This window comes from Vulpes vulpes, chromosome 14 (genome assembly GCF_048418805.1).
Source record: "Vulpes vulpes isolate BD-2025 chromosome 14, VulVul3, whole genome shotgun sequence".
NCBI lineage: Eukaryota > Metazoa > Chordata > Mammalia > Carnivora > Canidae > Vulpes > Vulpes vulpes.
The window spans coordinates 104,127,572-104,153,299 of record NC_132793.1 but is presented as its reverse complement, the minus strand read 5'-3'; the positions used below and the strand labels follow the sequence as shown (position 1 = coordinate 104,153,299).

Sequence of the window (25,728 nt, the reverse complement as noted above, 5' to 3'; positions counted from 1 at the left end):
TTTTTATTTGCTAAATCGGACAGTCCTCAGAGAAAGTAGGCATTAATTATTGTTCCTCCCTGGATTATTCACCCCGAGGCCACAGTGTGTTCCAAGAGAAGGGACTGAATTCACTGGACAGTCTGTCCAACCCTTGCTTGAAGAATCAGCCTATTTCATATCCTCAGCGATGCCAATACCAACTGACCAGTGTCCCCTCCTCCGAAGTCTGGGTCCCAGCATCACAGACCCTCCTCTCAGTCCAGAGACACTGGCCCCAGCCAGGCAGTGCCCCTTCATAGAAATCTGCTTCAATCCAGAGATAGTTTCCACTTCTTTCTTCTGTCCCCCAGCCTTAGAAATGGTATTTGCTACTTCTTAAGACAGGCATATTTTTGACCTTTTCAGTTCCTTAGAAACTAATGAGCAATTCTTTACAGTAAATTTTCTTTGTTAAAATGAGTGACATGGTTTTTCTTTGGATTGGGCTTGCCTGATGCATCCACTCCATAGCTAATTGTGATACAGGCATGGAAAGCGCCAGGGGAAATTGAATGGTGGCATAGATGTAAAGTAGAGGGGGAGAGTGGGTGGTTGTCTGGACTCTCCTAGGGCTGGGGGACTGGGATCTAAGGGAATTAACCTGGATGGAAATGGGCTGTAGGGATTATCATGCAGAACGTCTGTAGAACTGCCTGACAAGAGAGCAAGAATGACTACCCTGCAGGGGCTGGTACCAAAGGGAAGAGAAGTTGACTCTGGAGTGTGGCACAGGATTCCGCAAAGATGTGGACATGAACATGAATGGCAAGAAGGAGGTACAGAAAGCAATGGTGCATCGGATCAATGGTCCAAACATGGCCACGGAGAGCATGCAAGAGCAAGCTCTTCCCCTTGCTGCAGGAGCTACAGCAGGGGGCAGGAACAAGATCTGCATCAGAGTCACCCAGAGCCGAAGTTCATGGAGGTCGGGGGCGGGGGGTGGACGCATCCAAGGAAAGCACTGGAACACATAGATGTTCCCAGGGTGCGAGTGGGAGCAGAGAACAAAGGAAAGATCTGGGAGGCATGTGATGGGGTACACAGCCCAGGAACCCTGACTTGGGTTAGAATCTGCTGTATTGTGCTGCAGAGTGTTGGGGCAGATGTCCTTCCTGGGCTTTTTAAAGGCCAGTGGCAACAGGTAAACCCATCATGTTACTCACTGTTCCACTGATCTTCAGACCCCAAGTGTATGTAAAAACCAGACTGCCACTAGCCTGGGGCAGGTGATCGTCATCTCTCCTGCTGGTGGAGGGCAGCAGCCTCCCAAGGTGGCTGTATTCATTTCCTATCATTGCTGTAACAAGTTAACCCAAACTCAGCGGCTTAAAACAACACAAATTTATCATCTTGTGGTTCTGGACGTCAGAACTCCAAGGTGGCTCTCATCGGTCCAAAATCAAAGTGTCGGCAGGACAGCATTCCTTCTGGAAGATCTAGGGGACAGTCTGCTTTCTCGCCTTTTCCAGCTTCTAGAGGCTGTGCCCATTCCCTGTCTCATGATGCATATCACTCTGACCTCTGCTTCTCTGGGCACATCTCAGACTCTCCTACTCCCCTTGTGACGTGGGCTCTCCCCAGTAATCCAGGCTAACCTCTCATCTCAAGACGTGTAACTTCAGTCGCATATGCAAGATCTTGTATCCAATATAAGGAAACACATTCACAGGCTCCAGGAATTAGACAGTTTTGGGGACCATTATTCTGTCTCCCATGGGCACCAGGATGGAGTTTCAAGTGTACCAATCCCTGTGACTATTCCAGGTGGACAGGAGTGACTCACCTGTTTATGATCCTAATGCCCTGCCCCCACCCCTGATGGGAGGTAGCCGTCACCTGTCAATCTATGTTGGGTGCAGCAGGGGTGGCAATGAAGAAAGTGTGCACAGTGGGCTCAGGTCTCCCCCAGCATGCTCAGAAAGGACCATGTGAACAAGGATGGTAGGGGCATCTTTCCCAGTGTGACCAGTTCCCATGACCCACTGGACTACACACATCCGTTTTAGCCTCTAACCCTAAAGGACTTCAGGTAAGTAGCAAACAGAAGGGAAGTTGACAAGAGCAACGAGGAACCAGCTGCAGGGAGGTGATGCAGACAGAATGCCCTCGGGGTGTTGCTGCCACCCAAGCCCTCACCAGATCTTGCCCCAGAGGACAGACATCCTCCCACAGAGGACCAGCCCGGATGGGAGCCAATTGGCAGTACCATACCCATAGAAGTTTTATTTGTGACTTAGCAGCCAGGACTTCTGTTCCAGAGCACCTGCCAAGTTGGCCAGCAAGAGAGGTTTTCTCAATATGCTAGGCCAGAAAAAGCAACCTCAATTTGCTCACATGACCCTTCGTCTGACAGGTTTAAGAAACACCAGAAGTTAATTATCTGAACCTAATTTCCCAACTGGTGTAATAAAGGAACAGAGATGTTAGTTAGCAGCTCCTGTGCAGCATCTGGAGTGAGAGCTCCGGAGGACAAACCCCTCCCCAGGCCAGGCATGTCCTGGCCACCACCTCATCCGTGTGAGCCTCCCAGGCATATGGCTCAGGATGCAGGCCAACAGTTGCATAAGCAAAAAAAAAAAGTACATAAAATGGCAAAGTTGTCACCTTTCATAACACATCTCTGGCCTCCTGGCTTGACATCTTTTTCTCATTCGTGGTGGGGGCTGCGGCTATTTCTGTTACTTGGTCTGTTATCGTATCCCTCCCCTAACTTCTAGGTGAAGAAGTGCCACAAAGGGATTAAGTGATTCAACAAACATTTAGAGGACTTTATGAACTGGCCCCGAGCTTGTCTCGGGAGGCTTGCAAAGGCGGGCGGAAGCTGTCCCTACACCATGAGACCTGGGACCCACAGCCAGGGAGAGCGAGGGTGTGAGTAGTCAGGGTCTGAAAGTGAAAGCATCGATCACTGCAAACAGCCACAGACACCGTTCAGGGGGCCAGGGGAACACAAGGCTCGGTGGGGAGGCAGGGACTGTTTCCAGAACAAAGAGTCTGTGCTGAGCCCCAAAGGACACAGAGGTAGAAGGAAGAATAGGGGTAGACATGGCAGGGCTTTTTCTGGGGGATTATGACCCTGCGGTTGGATTCCAATTTATATCCGGTTCATAAAGGACAATGGAGAGAAAAAAGGAATCACAATGAAATACAGTGTATGATTCTTGCCTTCGGGAACCTGAAGTCTTAAACGCGCTCATGTAACAACAACAAAGCTATAAAACACTGGGCAGTGGAGGGATTTGGGGAGGGACAGGTGTCTGGGTCTGGGTTTGGAAGGAGTTTAGAGGAGGGTGGTCTTATTTCTGGGCACTTTGGCAGCCCGAGCCCAGTTTTCGAGACATTTTCAAAGTCCATGAATGGGCAATGGTTCTAAGACCCAAAAAGTTCCAGAAGGCTGGCAGGTGCCTCAGGGCTCCCTTATCATCAATGCTGTTGCATTGACAGGGAAATAAGAAAGGCTCCTAAGTATCCACCACTGTGGAGTCTGGGGGACCTGGAGGTAGATCCTTTGCTCCTCTGGCTTCTCACTGTGTCTTCCTGGACCTCAGTGGCTGGAAAGCTAAAAGTAATCCCTGTCTTCCCTTGCAGCCAGGTAATGTTCCACATGTATGTCCCACCAAGCTTGAGACTAGGGCAAGAGCTGATCTGGAAACCGAGTCAAGTAGCAGCAACACCAATGAGGGAATGGGGAGGAGGACCAGGGAGGCATCCAATCCATGCTGCTGCCCTGGATGGTGACCCCAAAGGCCTGGGGAAGTGGGGTCTCCCGGCAGCTTTCACTGAGCAAGAACAGCAGCTCCCTTGGAGCCCGGTGCTACAGTGCGGTGTTAGGAGTCTGCTCTGGACACTCCATCTCTAGTCTGTTCCTAAAGCCCTCCAGGATCTGGTAAGCTCTCTACCACCGTGAGCCTTAGTTCTTTCTGCTTAGCTCGAGTAGATTCTACTTTCTGCAACGGAATCTCAACTCAGAGGAGCTAGGAATGATTTGTATAAGCGAAAGGGCCTGCCAAGTGTTGTCACCGAGATCTCAAAGCAAGACCAAATAATGGTCTCCAAAGATGCCCACACCCTAGTCCTCAGAACCTGTGAATATGTTACCTTACACGGTAAGGCAAATCAAGGATCTTAATAGGGGTGAGCCACATGGATACACAGTACAATTACAAGGGGACTCATAAGAGGAGCACAGGAAGGTTGGTGAGAGTCCGAGAAGATGTGATGACAGAGCACAGTGGGGAGTGACGCAGGGCTATACCGCTAGAGACAGGGCACTTCCAGAAAGTACCTGGCTCTCCCGATGCCTTGATTTAAGCCCCATAGGAGTCATGACATCCAGTACTATAGGGGAAAAAAAAAACTTGTATTGCTCTAAGCCACTACATTTGTGGCAGTTAGAGCAGTGATAGAAATTAATACAAGTGGCTTTAGGGATCCCCCCACCCCACCCTGGCCTGGCTGCTGAGAAGAGCCACAGTAACACTATGGAGCTGTTCGAGGGTGGCCAGTTGACATTGAGGTGGACGGGACCCTCAGGGGCCTGGATCTGAAAGTTCCTTCAAAGGCGGCCCTGGCTCTTCAGGAATCCATCTGGGGCCTCCTCACCGTCCTCCAGCCCATGCCCTGTAGGGAAGAGTGGCAGGATGTCGGGAGCAAAAATAGGATTATAGGAGAGAGAGCACGAGGTCTGGGTTGTCCTGTGCCAGTCTGCAACTTCTGGCTACACCTCCTACCAAAATCCTGAGAAATCCCCACAGTTCATATTCAGGGCTTCTCAGTTCAGTCCAGCAGTGACCCACCTTACACATTCAAGAAATTCCAAGACTGAAAAGTTATCAACAGATCTGGAGAAACTGGATGGAGGTGACTTCGTGACATTTTCCCATGGAAACCAACATCTAGGTGCGATGAAAACTCTCTAGCAGATTCATGGGTGCCAGGGACAGAGAGAAGGGGTCAGGGGACTGCATATGGATATGGAGCTTCCCTTTGGGGTAACAGCATGTTCTGGAACCAGATGGTGTTGATGGTTACATGGCATTGTGGATGTACTAAGTGCTTAAAATGGTTTAAATGGTCCATATTAATTTATGTGCATTTTATCACAATAAAAGAAAACAAACCCTCTGCTCCTTGTGGCTGGGTTGGTGCAAAATAGATCAACCACCTCAGCATTCTGCATCCCTCTAGACACGTCTCAAAAGTGAGGCTGTACTACACATCCCACGAGCCAGCCCAGAGCGAAGAGCAGTTTCCCTGAGGGAGCCCCTGGTTGGGCATTGATCAGCGAGTTCAGCTGCCCAGACCACCCGTCAGTGGGGCAGCACCTGCTGAGGGACCCATATCTCACTTTGTGGAAGAGCCCTGGAGTCCCAGAGGCTCACACATTAATCATCCCTCCCCTGTGCTCACAGGCACACCCTGGAAGTAAATCAGAAGCCTTGGGGTTTGCTCCGGATGAGAGCAGGAAGCACGTGTCTGTTACCCCCCAGCCCTGCAGACGTGGCTGCAGGGGAGGATGTGCTGCCCAGAAGCTGTTCCCTTGCTGGTTCTACAGGCAGCTACGGCAGTTTCCAGGGACGACAGCTGCGCCATCCGGATGCACCGGCTCCGCTGAGCGAGGTATGCAGCCACCGTCGTGCCTACAGCTCAGGAGCTGAGCACATGCCAGACCTCCTGCTCCCTGCTCGGTCCTCCCAGCCAGACTTCCTCCCGTCCTTCGAGGGTGATCCACCCTCACATCCACCTTATAGGAACTAGAGCCTCAAGTAGTGAAGCGCTGTGTTCAGTGTCTCCAACCATAGAGAGCTCCCGAACTGCTCTGATTCCAGAGACTGCAGTCTGCACCATTGCAGGAGGGTGAGATGTAGGGAGAGAAGATGTTTGCACATTATGCTGCCTTTAAGGAAAAAATAAAAGTCCTTTTGTGTGTCCTTGATGAGGACTTAGACGATGCAGCTCCTGTAGGTCACAGCTAACCTGTGTGCAGGTGTGAGATGGAAGCCTAAGAGAAAGTGTCCCGCCCTCGCACCGCTGGAGAGACTCCAGAGCAACCAGACTCAGAAAGCTAAAGCCCAACCTGGACTGTCATGTCAGAGGTCCCCAGGGTTGGGTCCCTGTGTTCCCAGGGCAGGCCTGAGACCCTGAGAAGGGGAAGCAAGCTGAGGTGCCAAGAGGTGCCTAGCAAGGGGCTGCTATAAAAATTATATATATATATATATATATATGTTTTATGTATTATATATATATATATATATATATATATATATATATATATATATATGTTTTCTTTAGGTCCTGGGAACAAACACTTTGAGCTTCTTATGAAAGTGAACATATTCTTTATCCATTCATCTTCTGATGGACACCGAGGCTCCTTCCACAGTTTGGCTATTGTGGACATTGCTGCTAGAAACATCGGGGTGCAGGTGTCCCGGAAGATGTGGTTTATATATACAATGGAATATTCCTCAGCCATTAGAAATGACAAATACCCACCATTTGCTTCAACGTGGATGGAACTGGAGGGTATTATGCTGAGTGAAGTAAGTCAATCGGAGAAGGACAAACATTATATGTTCTCATTCATTTGGGGAATATAAATAATAGTGAAAGGAAATATAAGGGAAGGGAGAAGAAATGTTGGGAAATATCAGAAAGGGAGACAGAACATAAAGACTCCTAACTCTGGGAAACGAACGAGGGATGGTGGAAGGGGAGGAGGGCGGGGGGTGGGGGTGAATGGGTGACGGGCACTGAGGGGGGCACTTGACGGGATGAGCACTGGGTGTTATTCTGTATGTTGGTAAGTTGAACACCAATAAAAAATAAATTTATTAAAAAAAGAAGATTAAAAAAAAGAAAGTGAACATAAATCATAAATCACAAGTTATAAGCACACGGCTTGATGAATCTTCACAAACGGGACACATTTGTGCAGCTAGAAGCCCGTCCAAGCAACCTGCCTTGTTCCCCAACACCGCAGATCGGTGTTGGCAGTGTTTGAACTTCATGAGAATATAATTACGCACTAAATCCTCTTGCGTGTTGCCTGGTAGGACTCCTGGAAGCTTCATCCATATCGCTGCATGTGGTTTCATTTTAGTTTATTTATTCTTATCAAGGAACTGTATCTATTTCGTCTTGTGAATCTGTCTACCCATTCTATTACTGATGGACATTGGGGTGATTTCCACCTGGCAGCTAGTATAAATACTGCTGCCGTGAGCATTCTTATATAAGTATTTTGGTGAATCTCGCATGCATTTTAGAAAATCATGTGTCGGGCGGGGGGGGGGAAGAAAATCATGTGTCAGTGTCTACTTTTAGGTGTGCTTTTCTCCCCCCTGCATTTAACAGCTTCATCTCCAAACCTAGAGTGAGGTGTTCCATATCTATGAAGTTCAAAATCTAAAAGCAGAAATGAAATAAAACTAAAATCCCAGATGCCCATCCTCAGTAGAACAGTTAAGTACACATTGGTATATTCACCACATGCAATATGATGCTGCATGATGGGGCACAGGGGGCAGTTAAAGGGTAGGAATATAAAGAGAATGAGACTTTACTACTCCTCCCTGAGATTTGCATGGCTGTGGCCGCATCACCTCCAGGGAATGGGCATCTCGGGGTCCCAGACTGTTGCTGATGGTAATCTCTTTGTATCGGTGGATGCAGTACGGGTCCACAGGCAGGACAACCAGAAAGTCCAAGCTCAGCTGCACACCTCGTCAGAGCTGACCTGTGTGCATCCTTCTCTCCTTCATTCTGATATTATGGTTTGGTTATGCAACCTTCCCCTTCGAAGCAAGCCATGAATGATGTATGCTGCTGAGGAAGTGTCCTCTGGGTTGAGCAGAGACACATTTTCCAGAGCAGAGCTAGCCTGAGATAATCATGAAAGAGCCTAAGAAAACACATGCATATGTGTTGCATAGAAGTGAAGAGAGGAGAGAGAGGAACAGAGAGACACAGGCAGACAGGAGAGAGAGATAGAGGGAGGCTATGCAATCAAACAGAGCCGGCAGGTCTTGAAAATGAGACTCAGACCATTGACTCCAAACCTGTAGAAAAGATTGAGTGGTGGTGAGATGCACTAAGCCTGCCGTCTCTGGACCTGCAAGTGCAGAGGTCTGGGAGGGAAATACCTGCTGTGTCTCTATCTGCCTCTTCTCATCCCAGCTTCTGCATTAGGGAAATTCGTGAAGCTCATGAAAGAATTCTGCAATATAAATGAGAACTTCTGTTTCCAAATCAAAATCTGGGAGGGAGACGCTATAGGGTTTGAAAAACAAAAGTTAAAAAATTCTCGCCGAGCATCTCCTAGCTCTGTGAAAACACACATTAATATTGATGCCTCCTCAATAAATGTTTGTGAACAAAAATCTCTTCCCAAAGGAAGTCAGCCAAATTGCTTCATTTCAGATAATTTTCCACATTTCCTCCAAAGTTTCCATAGCTCACTTCGATCCATCTTGAGAAGCAAATAAAGAACATTGTTTTCCAGGAATACGTTTTAACAAAGACCTCCACTTTGAAACAGCCGCCGGGACTTTCTGTGTGGGGATTGCAGTGAGCTTGCTGGCGATGTTGCTGTCGCTTTTACCAAGATCAATATCATCGGGTGGGACAGAGCACACTCCTCCAAGGACACCTGTCACGTAGTGCTGCACACTCTTGTCCCTTGCAGGGAAGATAGTTCACTGATCGCAAAGAACGTCCTCGTCTTTGACCCCGGCTGGTTAGGAAGTTCTGAAGGTCAGCCTAAACTGATTATTCTCCAATGTAACTGCTGTATTTCTGCATATTTGTTTTTAATCTGCTTCACAGGCACCTCACCTGAGATTTCCCCAGCATGTTCCATTGCGTCTGAACTTTTGTCCGTGTGCCGTGGAGACCATCCGGGACCAGCACAGTGGATGAATGGCCCTGCCGTGGGGACCATGGGACGATGAGCCAGAGCTGCAGAAGCTGCCCTGGAGATATGAAGCACACACCTGCAAGCCAAAAGCAAATACCATCCTAAATATAGCTGAAGCCACACGATATTAGAAATGAGATAGTTACGCATAAATACCACTGAGATGCTGTCATAGTGTCATCTAGAAGTCATGAGTCTATGGAGACAGAAGGTTACCGGTCGCAGCAAATAGACTGGAATAAACAACCTTGTCTTTGTCATAATTGCACAGAGGGGATGTTGGCAGCTGAGGACAATGCACACAGGCAGGTGCGCATACTCACTCCCTGATACCTCAAAACCATGTTGAGGGTTCACCTATGCCAGGCACCATGACTCCTGCAGGACAGCTGGCGGGGAGCAATGCAGACCAAGCCCTGTCCTTGTGCAGCCACAGATATTAGGGCCCACGGAAACCCAATGGAGTAGGTCCATGGTGTGTGTGTGCTGGAGTGCAGTGAGGGGCCTTTCTGAGCAGGTGACATTTAGGGAGGATCTATCTAGGTGACACACGGGAACAGAGAAGTAAGAAACCAGTAAAAGACTGACACTGACAATTCATACGGTAACAAAATGAATGTTGGCTCAACGTATGTTTAAGTCTCTCATTTTGCCAAAATTCAAATACCAGCAAATTGAAATAAGAATAAACCATGATAAGCCATCACATTGCAATTTATTAAAAAACTGTCTTAGTGCCGGCAAAGAGGTAGCAAATTGTCATTTCTACATTGGCTCAAGACTCAAGAAAACTGTATCATTTGGTCCTCCAATTCTACTTCTAGAAACTTAAACTATGAAAAGATAATAGAGTCCCCATATTTAGTCTACGAGGATATCGGACATTGGAACACTGAGGGACAACGGGGGTTGCCATGTACGTACAGACTACACACTCGGTGAGAATACACCCAGTGCCACGGCGGTCATGTTTGGAAGGTGGGGATAAAAATGACTCTTATTTCATTTTTAGGTGTTATTATCTATTTCCCATTCTTTCTGCTTTGGAGTCTCCTATGCATGAATAAAAAAACCTGCAATAAATGTTAAAGAAATATTTGCCTGGACTCACATAGTGCAAGGAAGAACTTAGTTTGCACTACCCGATGTCCAACAGGTTAGCTGGAAAAGTCTGGTCTCTTATGCTAGGTGCTTCTATGGGTGGAGCGGGTTCCATCAGGGGCAGTCAGAGGGCCTGAGGGAAAGCGCCCGGTTTGATGTGTCACCATCTGACAGGCATACATCTCACACCGATGGCAGTGAAAGGATGTGTCAGGGAAGCTATTACATGAAATGGGAATTTGGATCTATTGAAAACGATTAGAGAGACGAGGAGGGATTTGGTATAAGGAAAGAATGCCTCCTAAATCTGCCACGAAAACTGCTGTAGTGGAAAGGTCAGAAGAAATATGGGAGACGTCCAGGGCTGCAGAGCCGTGGCCTGGGACCAGAGAGGCACACCTCATCAGTCACGGGGATGCTCTCAGCCCCAAGAACTGGCTCGGCTCCCTTGCAGAGAACCAGGAGTACTCTGGCTGCGTAGAGCACTGAGAAACTGCATGTTACCCTAAGTCTCATGGTTAATGACCCCAAAGGAAAGATAAATGTTTGAATCATTCATAAAAGGTAAGAGCAGAATAATGAAGTAAATGAAAAGAGAAAGAGAAGGGGGAGAGGGAAAGAAAATAGATAAGGAAAAGAGATGAGAAGTAACACCATTAATATCATTTTTTAAAACGCCACTAGAGAGTAGAGAAAGGACCATATTCGGAGTCCGTGGAAATGGGCTCTGGCCCCTCGTTCTGACCATGTCTGACCCTGAGAAAAATCCCTTACCCTCTCTGGATCCCAATCTCTCCTCCTACAAAACAGGTGGGGGAGTGGGTAGGCTTCACAAGCTGCAGGGGACGTTTTAGGCTAAATCTCAACAGGTGTAGATCAGTAGTGCTGATGCCTCATTTCGACCCCACAAGTGAGCATGACAGTTATGTACACATGCTTTCATCTGAACAGGGGCTGAACTTGAGCGGAAAATTTATACCAGAGTCTTCCTCTCTCCACTACCCCTTGGTGGTGTCACATCCAAAGAGAAATAGAACTGTAAGTTAGGGGCAGTCATATGTGACATCTGCCTTCCAGAGGAATGGGAGCTGCCCGCAGCTTTAGCAGCAGTGACCACATGGATGGCCTTGGCAGTGATTGCTTCGGTGTGTGCCAGGAACAGAAGACACATTTCAGGGACACCTGGGTGGCTCAGTTGGTGAAGCATCTGCCTTCGGCTCAGGTCATGATCCTGGGGTCCTGGGATGGAGCCCCAAGTTGGGCTCCCTGTTCAGCGGGGAGCTTGCTACTCCTTCCCTTTCTGCCTACTGTTGCCCCGCTTGTGCCCTCTCTGTCAAATAAATAAATAAAATCTTAAAAAAAGAAGACACATTTCAGGAGACTCAGAAATAAAAGGGAAATTTAAAAATTAAAAAATGAAGACAGAGGGCGTGAAGCATACTCTCGAGCAGGTAAAAGTTCTGAAACATAGCTCTGTGTGTTGGAGCGTGAGCTCTAGGGTCTTCTTTTTTTTTTTTTAAGATTTTATCCATTTATTCATGAGAGACACAGAGAGAGAGGCAGAGACACAGGCAGAGGGAGAAGCAGGCTCCATGCAGGGAGCCTGATGCAGGACCTGATCCCGGGACTCCAGGATCACACCCTGGGCTGAAGGCAGGCGCTAAACATACCTGCTGCTCCCTGGCCATTTGCTCCCAGGTACCAGAGACTCGCAAGGGATCGCGGCCACCGAGACGGTGACTGTGACGGCGACAGGGAGAGCTGGGAGGATGGAGGGGTAGGGTCCCTTGAGATGGAGAGGTAGCTGGTGCAGACCTCACAGGTGAAGGCAAAGTTGTGCTAGGGGGGAGGGCTGAATGCAGGAGGAGCCAGGTTTGTTACTTGGAGTGCGGGGAGGAGAGCACCCTGCTCTAGAGAGGGCACCTTGGTTGAGAAATTAATATTCTTCGTGTGGTTCCAAACATTGCTGAAGGCAAAGATGGAGTAAGTGTTTGGTGAGGGAGCTGGAATTTTAGTACAAAATGTCCTCTGGAGTGCCAGAGGACCCGATGCAGAGGATTGGCAGGTCCCTGGGGAAAAGGTCAAGATAGGAAGCAGGAGGGTGAGGGGAAGATGAGGTACGGACTCAGACGCAGGATGCTGGCCAGGAACGCATGGGATTAGCAAGCCTCATGGTTATGAGGGGATCAGTGATTAAATTTTATTTTGAAAGGACCTGAGCTTCTGTGAACCATATCCTAGGTGCTGAAAACATATTTATTCAGCTAACTTTCTCATCTGGATCTTTACAATTGTATCTTAACGATTTTTTTAATGTCCAGTTGTAACTTCCAGGCAAGTCCAGCCTCCACACTCCCCCTAGAGTTATCTTCCTAAAATATGGATCAAGGACCTATCAATTCCCTGTTGGAATACTGCACCAGCTCCCCAGCACATTAAGGAAGAGGTACAGCTAACTTCAAACACGTCATTGTAAGCCCAGCACGATCTAATGTATCTGACATCATCTGCCCTGCCTGGCACCCCCTGCTCCGTCTCATCATGCCAACTACACGGCACTCCCCACGCCGGGGACAGGTGGAACATCAGTGGGCATTCGGCCTCCAAAGCCAGTTTGCATGTGTTAGAACCCCAGTGTCATGACATATAGCGACTGTGTGACCTGATTTAGTTACTGACCATCTCTTAGCACTTCCCACATTCCTGAAGTGAAGTGGTAATAGTGCCAACCTCATAGCGTTGTTGTGAGGATTTAATAAGTTCATGCAGGCACAGCACTTAGATCACAGCCTGGCACCGAGTATGTGCTCAATAAATGTTAGTGATTCTAGAACAAGTGCTCACATTTCCCATGATGCCGCACCCTCCTCTTTGCAGGAAATGCTCCTCTTGCCTTCCCCACCTCCAAATCCCTTGTTTCCTCTCAAATCCCAACTCAAATATCACTCCTTTGAAGCTTTTAGAGCTTTTTCCTTTTCCTATTTTCCAAGTTAAAATTAATCACTGACTTTGGGCTCCCATGAGATTTATCCAGACCCAATTAGAGCAATAACAGCTTTTTACTTAAATTAACTGCTTAATGCAGCTTCACCTAGAGCAAACTGAGAGTGGGCTTCCCCCTTCTGCTGAGGGCCATGGACAAACGCAAGCTCCGTGGGCTTTGATACACAGCAGTGAGAAGGTGGCATATGTGTTTTCATTCACCTACACATCCCAAGGGGCTAAACACGGTGCTCAGCACTTACTAGGTGCTCAGGAAAGGTCTTTTGGGCCAAATGGAATGGAATGGAATAGGATTGAAGGGAATCGAATATATTTACTTCTCGAGGATTTAGAGGTATCCACCACACAGATCTCTCAATGCATCTAACATTATTACAGGTTTCAACTATTTTGAAGGAAAACTCTAAACTGAACCCCTTCTAATATGAACAACTAACATGCATTTTAATGAGCAACAGAGAGCTTATAATATCCCACTGTACTAGCCAGCAATATGTCCCTTTTCTTGCCAGTAATAATTTCAATGGGGAAAGTATCCACAAGTATTTCTAGCTCCCTTTAATGTTATTAAAAGTACCAGTGTAGCCTAGCAACCACCAAGATACAGATATTAAAACAGACACTTTATAATATATTCCAGTACTTTGCCATCCATTTAGCATAAATGTCTGCATTCTAATAATTCCTGATTTCTTATTTATAAGAATAATTTTATGCCATTTTCTGTGCTGTCTTTCTCAGGACCCTCTTCCTCCCCTCTCTGGTCCCTTCATGTGTTGACTGATCTACTCAGATGTGATGCGAGAGAAAAAACAAGTTAGTTTAAAAAAAGAAAAAGAAAAAAGTAAGGAACCCAAGAGCACCTCAGGGCAGGGCAGGCTATGTGAAGTGAAAGGTATGTTTAAACAGGTCCCATGGTGAGACTTGGACTTCTTTCTAAACCCCAACATTCTGCTTTCTTAGCAACGCAAGGGCATCTCTTTAGCTGCAAATCTATTATCTCATTGTGCAAAGAGTTGCAGAGGCCCTGGAGTCAAATGCCAGAGGTCAGTGTAGATTTTTGTGTGGGGATCTTGCATGCAACTGAACCATGAGGCATGAACAACAGAATCGTAGAATCGGGTCTTAGAAGGAGTCTTGAGAGTCATCTCTGCTATACTCCCACATATGTTTGACAAGCAGGCACCCATCCTGTGCTAATGCTTTGGCCATAGAGCACACTGGCAGGGTTTTGTGCCACCAAAAGGAGCCTGAGACCCAGACTAAGGTGGACAGGGAGACTCTGGAGTCCCCATTTTGGGGAAGATCTCGGCTATGAATGCAAGAAAGGACACTGAGGCAGTCATCAAGGCACAAGCAAGTCAAACAAGACCCTTTTTTTAAAGCTCCATAGGGATGGGAGTAGACATCTGCAGACTCTTATGGTGAATGAAGATGGAAAGATTGATGGTCCTAGAGAAAGGACACACAAGAGTGTGTCAAGCCTGGAAGGTGCAAAGCAGGGGTGAGTGTAGTCAGTGAAGCTCACATTGGTCAAAAGGAGTAAGAAAATCTCTACCTAGGCACTAAAAGGAGAGGAAAATAACTGTTAGAACTAAGAAATGAATCAAGCAGAGTTACAGGTTATAAAATCCATATAAACATCAGCTGCATTTCTACATGCTAACAACAAATTGTCAGAAATAGAAATTACAAAAACAATACCCTTTACAAATGCATCAAAAAAGAATAAGCTACTTAGGGAATAAGTTTAACCAAGGAGGTGAAAGATGCATACTCTGAAAACTGTAAGACATTAGTAAAAGAAATTAAAGAAGACACATGTAAATGTGCTCATGTGCTGGAAGAATTAATATTGTTAAAATGGTCATACTACCCAAAGCCATCTACAGATTCAGTGCAACATCTATCAAAATTGCAATGGCATTTTTCACAGAAATCAAGGAAACAATCCTAAAGTTTGTATGGAACCAAAAAAAGTCTCACTACTCAAAGCAATCTTAAGAAAGAAGAATAAAGCTGGAACTGTCACAATCCTAGATTTCGAGATATGCCACACAGCTATGATAATCAAAACAGTATGGCACTGGCATTAAAAACCAACAACACATCAATTAATGGAGTGAAATCAAGAGCCAAGAAAGAATCCTATGCATATAAAAAGGAGCAGGGTGTGGGAGACATTATTGAAGATGGAGGTACATCTCTCTTTTTTTTCATTTACTTAATTTTGATTAAGCTATTCCTCCCTGCCAAGCACTGTCCTAGGCACTGGGAATACAACATAATTCCTTGTAATTATGTGCCAACATAATTCCCTAGTGGCAAGGAGCAGTTCAGAAGTGGAAAATCACATTTGCAGTAAGAAGTAACCAAGTAATAAAAGCAAAGGATCAAGAGGAGGCATCATCCATGCCTCAGTCAGCATGATTTCCAAGAGGCAGTGGCATATAGTTGTGATAAGGTGGAAAGATGGTGGATGTTACCAGTAAATAGATTGTGGGTGTTTTCTGAAGGCAATTTTTCTTTGCAATTAAGAAGTCTAAAAACTGAGGAAGCTCACATAAGCTCAAATGCAGAAGTAAGAGCCGAGAGTGTGATGTGGTCACTAAAGCCATCACCACATCTCCTGCATCTTCTGCATCAGAACAGAATCCCTTCCTTGCTCTGTTCTAGAGACCATGTTTTAAGGACGGCTTTCAGAAGAAGGTGAGCAGGTGTAGGCATCTGAGAACATGGCCTACAAGGAGTATCTCAGAAAGTGTGCTGAGCTCAGTGGAGCAACTGGAGTGGAGATTAATTGATCTTGACAGTTGCTGAGTGCGGTACACGTCCTTCCCATAAACCATCCAGGGACACGTTAGTGGGAAGGTGGCTTCATTGGTTTCCCATGTCCACGTTCCTTGGCATCAGTCTCCCAGTGCTTTCCTAATTAAGTCAGGGAGTAACTGCCCTTACAACCCCTGCTGCTACAGGAACCCTGGCCCCTGAACAGGGGCAAAGGTTCCATAATAAATTCATTTACAGTACAGTGAAGGGTCCCATGTGCTGCTTGTCTCCTCTCACTCTTGATCTCTAGCTCCTTTTTCAAACCCCGTGTCCTGCAGCTAGCTGTCTAGCTGGCTCTGCAGCCGTCTAGCTGGGCTGCAGGAGGAGATGGAGTGGGGAGGGGCAGCTGGGCCGAAAGTGAGAATCTGGCAGAGAGAGCATGGGATCAAGACTCCCTTCAGAATGAGAAAACCATTTGGCTCCCTACCTCACTCTCCTCCCCTCCCCTGCCTCATGACTGAAGAACAAATGGGACCCTGACTGTTTCCTGAAAAAAAGTGCTGCCTGCCAAGCCTAGCACCATCTGTCGTATGCCCCAAGATCATTTCCACTGCACCGATAGCATTGGCTCATGTCCTGGATGGTGAATGTTGCCTAACTACCTAGGATAGAAGGGAGGAGGGAGTGCAAGGGAGGCGCCACCAAATGGGTAGATCATTCATACTGGATATAACAGAAGCCTCATCAATCAGGGGGGGTGGCATCTAGAAGGATCTCACACCTGTTGAGGAAACACAAAGGTCAATCAGCAGAAGAAGCTAGCAAAGAAAAGAAGCGATGCAAGTTGGCACTGAGTTCGGGAGATCGTGGGAAGATTGTTGGAGAGACCTGGGGGTGTTCGTGGCTTCTCTTCACAGGCCTGGGGTGCCTCAGCTTCTGTTACAGGGCCAGAGGTGGGTGACTAATTCATATACACCTGAGAAAGCAGGTCTCATCGTCCACCATGGTCCCCTCACTCCCATCCAGCTTCTAGCAATATCGCACAGAAGCAACACAGATGATGTGTGTTGCTGCGAGTCCTCCTGCCACACGTTCTGTTCTCACTGTCGGGGCTGCTGCCAGTAGCTGCAGACAGATCGGGGAGGAATGAGTTCTGCAAGGGTTTGAACATGGAGCTGTGAGCTCGATTCTCAGCTGAGGATTGAGCGGCATTTCAGCTGGACCTGCCAGCCAGTGGGTTGATCTGACCTGTAACTCGGAACCCATCATCGGTTGGATGTAACTCGGAACCCTGCAGACGAGGGCAGCTAAAAAGGTGAGGAACATTTGAAGACCCTGGAAATGTGTCCTTCACCTTATATAAACCAGAATTCTGTAGAGCAGTCATTGTCAGACTAGCTGAGCCAGGGGTCTGTTGCACCCCCGATTGCCAGCCCCACCCTCCAGGTTTCTGACTGCTTGGTCTGCGGTGGGCCTGAGACTCTGCATTCCTGGTGAGTCACCAGATGGTGCCGGTGATGCGGCCCTTAGCAAAATGGGCTGCCCTGGAACGGCTACTGGGTTGGAAGCAGAACGGGGGTGAATGCAATATTCCATTTTGGGTTCCCCTAAGACTAAGAAGGATTAGTGTGCAGGCACAGTGAGAGGGGTTCCCCACAACACTGGGTGGGGGGGTAGGGAAGTGAGCCGAGGAAGGGAAGAACCGACAGAGGGTACGCAGCGAGGCCACTGACCCCAGCAGGCGTCTACGGCTTACTCTTGCAGAAGACCTGGGAAACCAGGCAGCACACGTCTCAGTATCACTCCTCTGTGGGAGGCAAGCTGCAGAGGGTGGCAGACAGGAGCCCCCCCCCCCCCCAGCCACTAACATCCCCTGAGGCTGCTCCGGGGAGTGGTAGGTCCTTAGCACGTTCATCCTGCCACTCGGGGCGGTTGACAGGCTCTGCAGAGCTCGGCTGATGGGATCCGGACAGGATGCCTGCAGCAGGGGCGGCAGGGGAGGGCCAGGCAGGTGGCAGACGGATGCATGGCCGGCCCCACTCCCTGCCATCTCGGTCCGCGATCCACGGACCTGCCTCCGGAGCCCACGTGTCCCCTCCGGCAGAAACTGGCGCCTACTCTGCCAGCGAGGACAAACCTCTTTCCCGCATGGTAGGTAAATCTCAGAGGCTTAAGGGAACAGGGAAGGTGTTGTCAGGGAGAGGGCATCTCCTGGGGCACCCGTCTGGGGAGGGTCCTGCATGACACCTCCATCAGGCCACTGCCCATCCCCGTGTCATGGGGTTAGCTCTCGTAAGTGGCACCCTAAGTTACAGATCATGTCCCTCGCCCGAGGCTTCAGTCATCCCCTGGTCTCTTTGGCTAAAACCCTTTGCAAGACATCCCATCCCCTTCTCCACCAGACCACTCTCTCCCTTACGGACCCTATACCCTCCTCTGTCCCGGCAGAAACCCAAGCCATAGCATGTTGAGCTTCTTAGACTTCTACAAATAAAACATTGTTTTATGCTTTGTAGTCTGCAAATGCTGTTCCCCTTCAAATCCATTCTCACTTTCTCACCTCCAGGCATTTACTCTGCAGGATTTGAAGGTTTGGGACCACTTGCCCCATCATGCTCTATTTCCTGGGCTGAGACGCCAGTGTTTTTGGTGCGTTATATGAAGTGCTTGGTTTCTTTGCTTTTCCCAGGTCTGGCAGCGAGGAGCACCTTCTAGCCTTCCTTCTTGATAACGCCACCTAGTGCTGCAGCTGGGTGAAACCCTGGCTCCTGCGTGGCGGCCCCTCCTGTTGCCTGAGCGGCTCCAGTGGGTGGCTAGCTCCTGGCACCTGCAGCTACCATGTTGGGGACCGCTGACTTCATACAGACAGCCCTGCTTCCCCTGCTCCTTTCTATTTTTATTAGGGCAAGAGGGTAAAACGGCATTGTTGTTGTCTTATAATTGGAAACATGACCCATATATTCTTGGCTGCCCCAACCTTTCCTAGAAGGGGGGAAAAAGTGAAATATCATTTTAGGAACAAGGGCTTTCCTAATCTGTACACTCAGCATTCCTGCCTCCAGGTTAATTAAGGACAATGAGATATGATCCACGGAAAACAATGTGGGAAGGAGGCAGAGAAGTTAGAAGTACAAAGCTTCCAAGAGGAGATTGAAGAATAGGATCCGTGCCTACAGCCGTCACGGGAGTTTTAAATAGCTGAGTCTATTGACTTGCCATTTCGGTCTTGGGAACGCAGCACTGGGAAGAGGAGTTTCTGGGGGGCCTGCTCTGTCCTGGCTCCTAAGATATGAAGATCCTAGCCAGTACCTCCTTCGGATGCCTGCAAGCAGGTGACTTAGAATCTAAGCAGACAGAGCCAGCCTCCCAGCTTCTGTGCAGCCCTGGATCCAAGAAAAGCATGGGCCCCAGATGAGTGAGACCCTTTGACTCTTTGTTCTTCCCCTTCTCTCCATTGCTCCTACCTTGATGCTGTCATCTCAAAGGCCTCTTGGTACCTCGTCGTCTGCTCCTGTCTATTTTCCATGTGGACACTCAGCCCTACCCAATCCCTGGGCCGGTGAGAGACTCTGGCCTGGCACCCACAGGTGGGGTCTGTCCCAGCCCAGGTCCCTGTCCCTTGCATGAGCTCTTGGTGCTGGGAACTCAACGATCAAAAACTTTCCACTGGGGACCCCTGTGAATCTACGTCCAGGCATTCCCCCTGGTCAGACGGGAGCCAGACCAGACCGATCAGAGGCACCATACCCACAACATGCCTGCCACTCCCAGTCCATGAAAGACATTAGGTAGAGTGGACCAGACCTGGCCACCATGAATACAGTGCTGCAAAGCCTCAGAGGCAGCTGGCAACAGCCTTCGTCTATCACCTGCTGCTTTCAGATTCCTAGGGCTTCCAATTCCAGCTCTGTGACTTACTACTTTAGTGGCCTCAGAAATGTCCCTCTCTGGATTTACTCCCTCTTCGGTGACATGGATGCCATGACTTCTGCATCTGCCTCCACAATTATCCACCCTCAGGCCATCGTGGAGGCACAGATCCTCGGCCTTACTACAAGGTAAGACATGGAGAAGGGAAGGGACAAAATGGATGGTTTGGAATGACAATTGTACTATGTGCCCAGTGGGTTCCTATTCCTGTACTCTGATCACAGAATCCTGATCACAGGGACATTTCCTCCCTAACTTCCAACCATTCCAGTGGAGCACCAGCCACATGCTCCACCCTGTCCCTCACAGCCGTTGGAGGAGCAGCACGTGACCAAGAGTGGCCTTATTGTGCACTGTACTCCCTGGACAACGTGACCCAGAAAGAGACAATCCAAGACGTCTGCAAATAGGTGACAATTGGCTGGCTATTCCTCTCTGCCTGTGGATTGAGAATTCTCAGGAGTACAGACACAAGGCTGTTGATGAGCATTTTCTCAGCTACATGGAGAAAGGTGAGTGAATATGAGAGCCAGCAAAGACAAAGCAGAGACACAGATCTACCTTCATTTCTCCCATATATTTCCCAGTGAACCCACCACTACCACCACTACCACCACTCTCCTGCTCCCACCACCCAATTTATTTTTTGGCTAAGCCAGTCTGAAGTAGTTTTTATCATTTGAATCTAAAAGTGTCTGGAGTCATATAATAACTCCTTGTTCATCCTTGCTCATCTCTCTCTCTCTCTTTTTTTTTTAAGATTTATTTATTTATTTTCTTGAGAGACAAAGAGAGGCAGAGACATAGGCAGAGGTGGAAGCAGGCTCCATGCAGGGTGATCCCAGGACCCAGGGTCACACCCTGAGCCAAAGGCAAGACACTCAGCCACTGAGCCACCCAGGCATCCCAATCCTTGCTCATCCTTGCTCATCCCTGCTCTTTCAGCATCAGAAACCCACATCCCATTACTTTTCAAAGCCTCCACTCCCTTCATGGCAAAAACCTTGCATTGTTTGGACTTTCTGTCAGCCTCCATGGGCCTTGGGCTCTCCCAGGTCTTTTAGGTTTCCTTGGCCTAATGACAAACATCAAACATACTCACACTCCCAAGAAATACAGTCCAGGGGCTATATCCAACTGTGCTATCTTTGTGTGGGAGCAGTGTCCAAGCACGCAGGAAAATGGGAGGATGGGGACATCCAAGAAAGGCAAGCCCCAACGCTGCCAGAGAGAAATGAAGACCACATTTCCAGCATGTGTTTCAACCCAACATAGACCTCCAGAAAACAAATTCCCTGTCCCCCAATTTCCATCAACAAATCAACTTTATTAATCCTGAATACACTTCAGATGAAATGTTTAGATGGGCTGACCTGTCTGTCCAGCCTAAGGAAAGTAGCAAGAGTACATTATGCACCAGCGCTGTTTATGCCAACTGCAAAACCCCACCACCTCGGCTTTTTGAGAGCTCCTAAGGTCATAGGTTGTGAGAGGCTCATGCAGTTTCAATACCCTAAAATAAGCCACCAAATATAGTAATTTCACACCTTACTTATTCCACAGATAACCACATCCAGTTTACACGTGTCATTTGGCAAAGCCACGAAGACAAAGAAACATGCCCCTAATGAATAATCTTTTCTAAACCAACCCTGGAAAAATCTTAGTGCTTTTTGGAGCACAACATACAAAATGCAATTTCATTTTTCCATTTTTTCCCCAGGTTTCAAGTGGCAGAAGCAATCTGATGGGCTTATAGGCTCCGTATGTAGGTCACTGGCACATTTGCATGTCCTCCCAAGAGTCATTTTCCATGGGATTTTTGCTCGGGGAGTGAACACATCTAAAATTGAAACTCTCTTTGGTGAGGCTGGTATTCAAGTGGGAAAAAATAGAGAGCAGCTCCCAAGCCGTGCTAACAATGTTGGTTCTATTTCAAAGTGTGTTCAGTCTGGTGAAAATGACAGGAAGGGCCACCTAACCTGCCTAAGTGTCAAGCAGCCAAAGCTGTGTTTGGGAAAAAAAAAAAAAAGTGATGGTGTCATTTATAATCCACATGTGCCCTTTTTCTAGATTTATACCCAAAGGCATCTTGTCATTTATTGTTTGGCCAGTGCCTCTTGGAGACATTTTTCTGTGATTATTTCCATGCATTTTCACAGCAGCATCTGCTGCTCGGATGGTGATGCCCAAGAAGAGAATTATAGAGGCTGCATATCCAGAAAGTCATGGAATCTGAGCTCTCAAAATGAGAAGTGACAAAAGCCAAGAAAGAACATGGGATGATGTGTTTCCAATTCGGCATTTAGAAATATATTCATCTACTAAGTCACCAAAGCCACGACAGAAACCACTTTTGATTTGCCTTTGTGCTTCCTTCTGCTGCCATCCAAACAGAGGGTTAATTGGACAAATTTCACCGCATCTTCCCTCAACGAGCAGGTTGTGGACAGAGTCTGACGCACTTGCTGTATGCCTTCCCTGGTTTCCTGTCCTCACCTGGCAGAGGAGAGCCAGAGGCTGTGGCAGCAGAGTGACCTTGGGGGAAGCTCCAGGCACTACCTCCCTTCCCACACCTCCCTCCCTGTAGAAGAGAAATAATCAAGGTCAAGGACTCCATTGTTTCCAGCTACTAATAGTTGGTGAAGCCAACAACAACAAAAAAAAACAATGTATCTCTGCTAAATGCTGTGCAGCACCATTTTTCCCTTTGCTCCCAGACAACATTGCACAGGACCTGCAGGCGTATCCTCTCTGCTTCATCAGGATGCAGGTACAGCCCAGAGGGACAGAATCTGGTTATGGTGGCTGAATTCAGTCCTTTGCTTTCCATCTGCTGCCCTGGAAACTTGTGAATGGTGACATGGAAGGAGAGCCCAGGAAGATGCCCATGAGGCCTTGTACTTGGCTCTCGTTGAGGCCCAAAGTTAGAGCCCAGGCACCCAAGTGCATTACTCCAGCCCACCTCAGTAGGATGAGCCCCCCAGTAAACAGGAGGTGCCATCCCCAGAGCTATCTGCCTCCCCCATTCCTGGCCCAAGGCAGGTGGGCAGATCCTACATAGCTGCTCCTCACCGTCTCAATGGACACACTCAGTCTCCAGTCATAGAGCCATTTACTCAACAAAGCATTATGGGGCCCTGTGACAGGTGCTGGGGACATCACAGTGAGCAAGGAACACCCCTGATGTAAGGCAGCATGGAACAAAGCCAGACGGAGTTGTCTGTCAGATGCTTACGTTCCAGGGCAATACACATAAGCACCACCCAGACAACCCAAGTAGTGTGGCAGTGGAATGGGCAGCTGCTCCTGGCGACACAGAGAAGACTCCAAGGATGGGCCGAGTGGGGAGCAGGAGTCCACCGCGTGGGCAAGGCAGGAGGATTGGTACATTTTTGAAAATACAAGGCAGGTAAGAAAGGGAAGAATGATTGGCTATTACAATATGACTGGAGAATAGCACCCAGTAGAAGACAACAGGAGCAGGTGAAACAGGCCAGGGCGTTTTCACGGAGGCCCATGTACATCACCCGCCCAACACGTGTACATCATTCATTCAGCACGTAACTATGGCACGCCGCCTCATCGCCCAGTACTGCTCTAGTCCTTGGGACTGTGACAGCGAGCAAGTACATTATGCTGGCCATGTATACCAATGTCCCGATTTCGTGTGGGTACCATCTAGCAAGGGTGGACACACAAGCAAGTGAATTTCCAGACGAGGTCAGCCCTGTGAAAAGCAGTCATGCTGAACAGGGAGGTAGGAGAGATGCAGCTGCTACTCTGCACATATGTACAGGGAGCCCCGGGTGGCAGCTGGACAGAGAGCTGAAGGAAGTGACCAAGTGGCTGGGGGGACTGGGCCTTCACAGATCTCGAATGCATGCACAGAACCCATAAGCCACGTTATCACAGGTCCCTGGGCAGGTGCTCCATCCATGCTTCACAGCTATCCCTCTAGATCTTTCCCAACCCTAGTACCCCCATATCAGCTGACCTGCCATTTCTCAGTGGATGAAATCACTTTCTCTTGGTGCCAGTGTAAGTGGAGGCCTCTCTCCCCACAAGTACAGTCCCTTCTGTGCACCCCACTGTGAGCAGCCGGCCAGGAGCCACTGTGCTGGCATCCCCAGCACTCACTCACCTGCTGGATCCAGACAATTGACCCAAGCATTTGGTGAATTTACCATATCCCCTTATTTATCAATGATGCTCTTAACCACATCAAGATGACTATGAACAGCTGTAAGAACACTCATTCTTTATTCCCAATAATGAAATACAATTTTCTGTTAAATATTGCATTAGCAGAAACCCACACTGCGTCCTTTTGCAGGAGAACTTTGCAGTTCATGCTTTTAGAACCAATTTGAAATTCTTCTTGGTGTCTTCTTGTTGTTGTTTTTACAAATATTTTAGCATTTTTAGGGTTTTTCATCCTTCTTTCACAATTCCACTCTTAACCGTTAACAGACGTGGAATCTGAGGTACAAACGTACAGCCATGACTGTCATTTCCCTGAGAATTCTCATTCTTTCCCCTGATTTGAGTATTGCCTAATTTTTCTGCAAACGATTAACAAGTCAACACATCCAAAATTTTCCTTATTAGAAATGAAAATGTAAACATTTAGCAACATGTTTGCAGCTAATTCTGATTTCTTTAACATTTGTTTCATTTAGTTCGTCCTTAAAAACTTAATTGCAAGGAATATATATACAAGGCTGATTTGAGGGATTAGCAAAAACGATACTTGCGCTATAAAGATTTTAGAAAGAGAAAAATGCATTCAAACGCATCAGAAAGCAATCAGAAGTAACAAAGGAAATCGTATCACATTTGCAATACAGAAGTTTGAGTTACAGAAAGATAGTACTTTATATGGAAAATGTTCATTTGTAGTGATTTCTCCTTGGATAAACTTTTAGAATTTTACAATTTGCTTGCCAGTTTCTTAGAGGGGGGAGGAGGGGGCAAACCAATTTTAGATTAGCTCTCAATTAGAAAATCTTATTATGTAATCAGTACCCCAAAATGAACATTTCTGCCAGAGCTATTAAAACAGTCACATTAAGAGCTTTCAAACTGCAAATCTATGATTGATAACCATGATAAGTTGAATGAGTTGGTTATTTGACAAATTGAATTTTAACTGGTTGGGTTTTTGAGAATTAACTTCTGGCCATATTGCCTGACTTTGAAAGAGCCAGTGCCCCTCACACTGGGGAGTCTGTCTCCATAACCCACTTCCCAGGAGCAGTTGGTCTCCCAACTGGTTGTGTTCTTCTCTGTCTACTCCTACTGGCACTTCCAATTACATCATAAATCTTGGCCAAATCCATAGCCCTTGTAAGATCTGTGGCCTCAGCTTCCCTGGAAAGACAGGATGTGACTGGGATCATGAGCTGTACCAACACCTTAGCTACAATGCAGTTCACTTCCATTAATACTCCCATATATCACTCTGTTGGGATCAAGACCTCTTCCTTCTGGCAGCTTATAGTGCAGACGGGAAGCCTCCGGATTTCTGCTAAAACACTGACTTCTATTTTCAAGTGGGTCATAGGCCCAGACACCTAATACCCTTGATACCTAAATCCTGGCATTCTTGTTTTGAGCACAGTTATTCTCCACTTGACCATGAGACTATCATCCCTGGTTCACAAGAGGAGAATCAGAGGATTTCCCCGAAATTACAAAATCTCTCTCTCTGCCATCAGTTTAGGAGAATGACAACATGAGACAGAGAAAAAGGTGCTGAGATCACAGCCAGGAGACCTAGCTCCACCCAGGATGCTGCTCACTGCGTGACACTGAGCACACAGTCCCAGTTCTTCGCATCTCGGCTCTTGGCACTGTCCAGCCAGGGGCGGGAGCTAAATGGTCTCTGCAGCCTTTCTTGGTGGTAATTCTTTGGGATTCTTGTAAACACAGAGCTTCTGCCCGTATCTAGGAAAATGAGGCATCCTCTCCATCAACCACTTTTT

At 47.7% G+C, this 25,728-nt stretch overlaps 2 long non-coding RNA genes across 2 annotated transcripts; both read left to right on the top strand.

Annotated features, from left to right (window-relative positions):
• The first annotated feature begins 5,514 nt into the window (after nt 1–5,514).
• LOC140595311 (uncharacterized) lies at nt 5,515–10,021 on the top strand. The gene is made up of 2 exons (XR_011996804.1): nt 5,515–5,640; nt 8,848–10,021. It is a non-coding gene; the product is annotated as an uncharacterized lncRNA (long non-coding RNA).
• Nucleotides 10,022–16,873: 6,852 nt separating this feature from the next.
• LOC112923347 (uncharacterized) lies at nt 16,874–23,273 on the top strand. Its single transcript, XR_011997121.1, has 3 exons — nt 16,874–17,126; nt 18,501–20,253; nt 21,904–23,273. It is a non-coding gene; the product is annotated as an uncharacterized lncRNA (long non-coding RNA).
• The last annotated feature ends 2,455 nt before the right edge of the window (nt 23,274–25,728 follow it).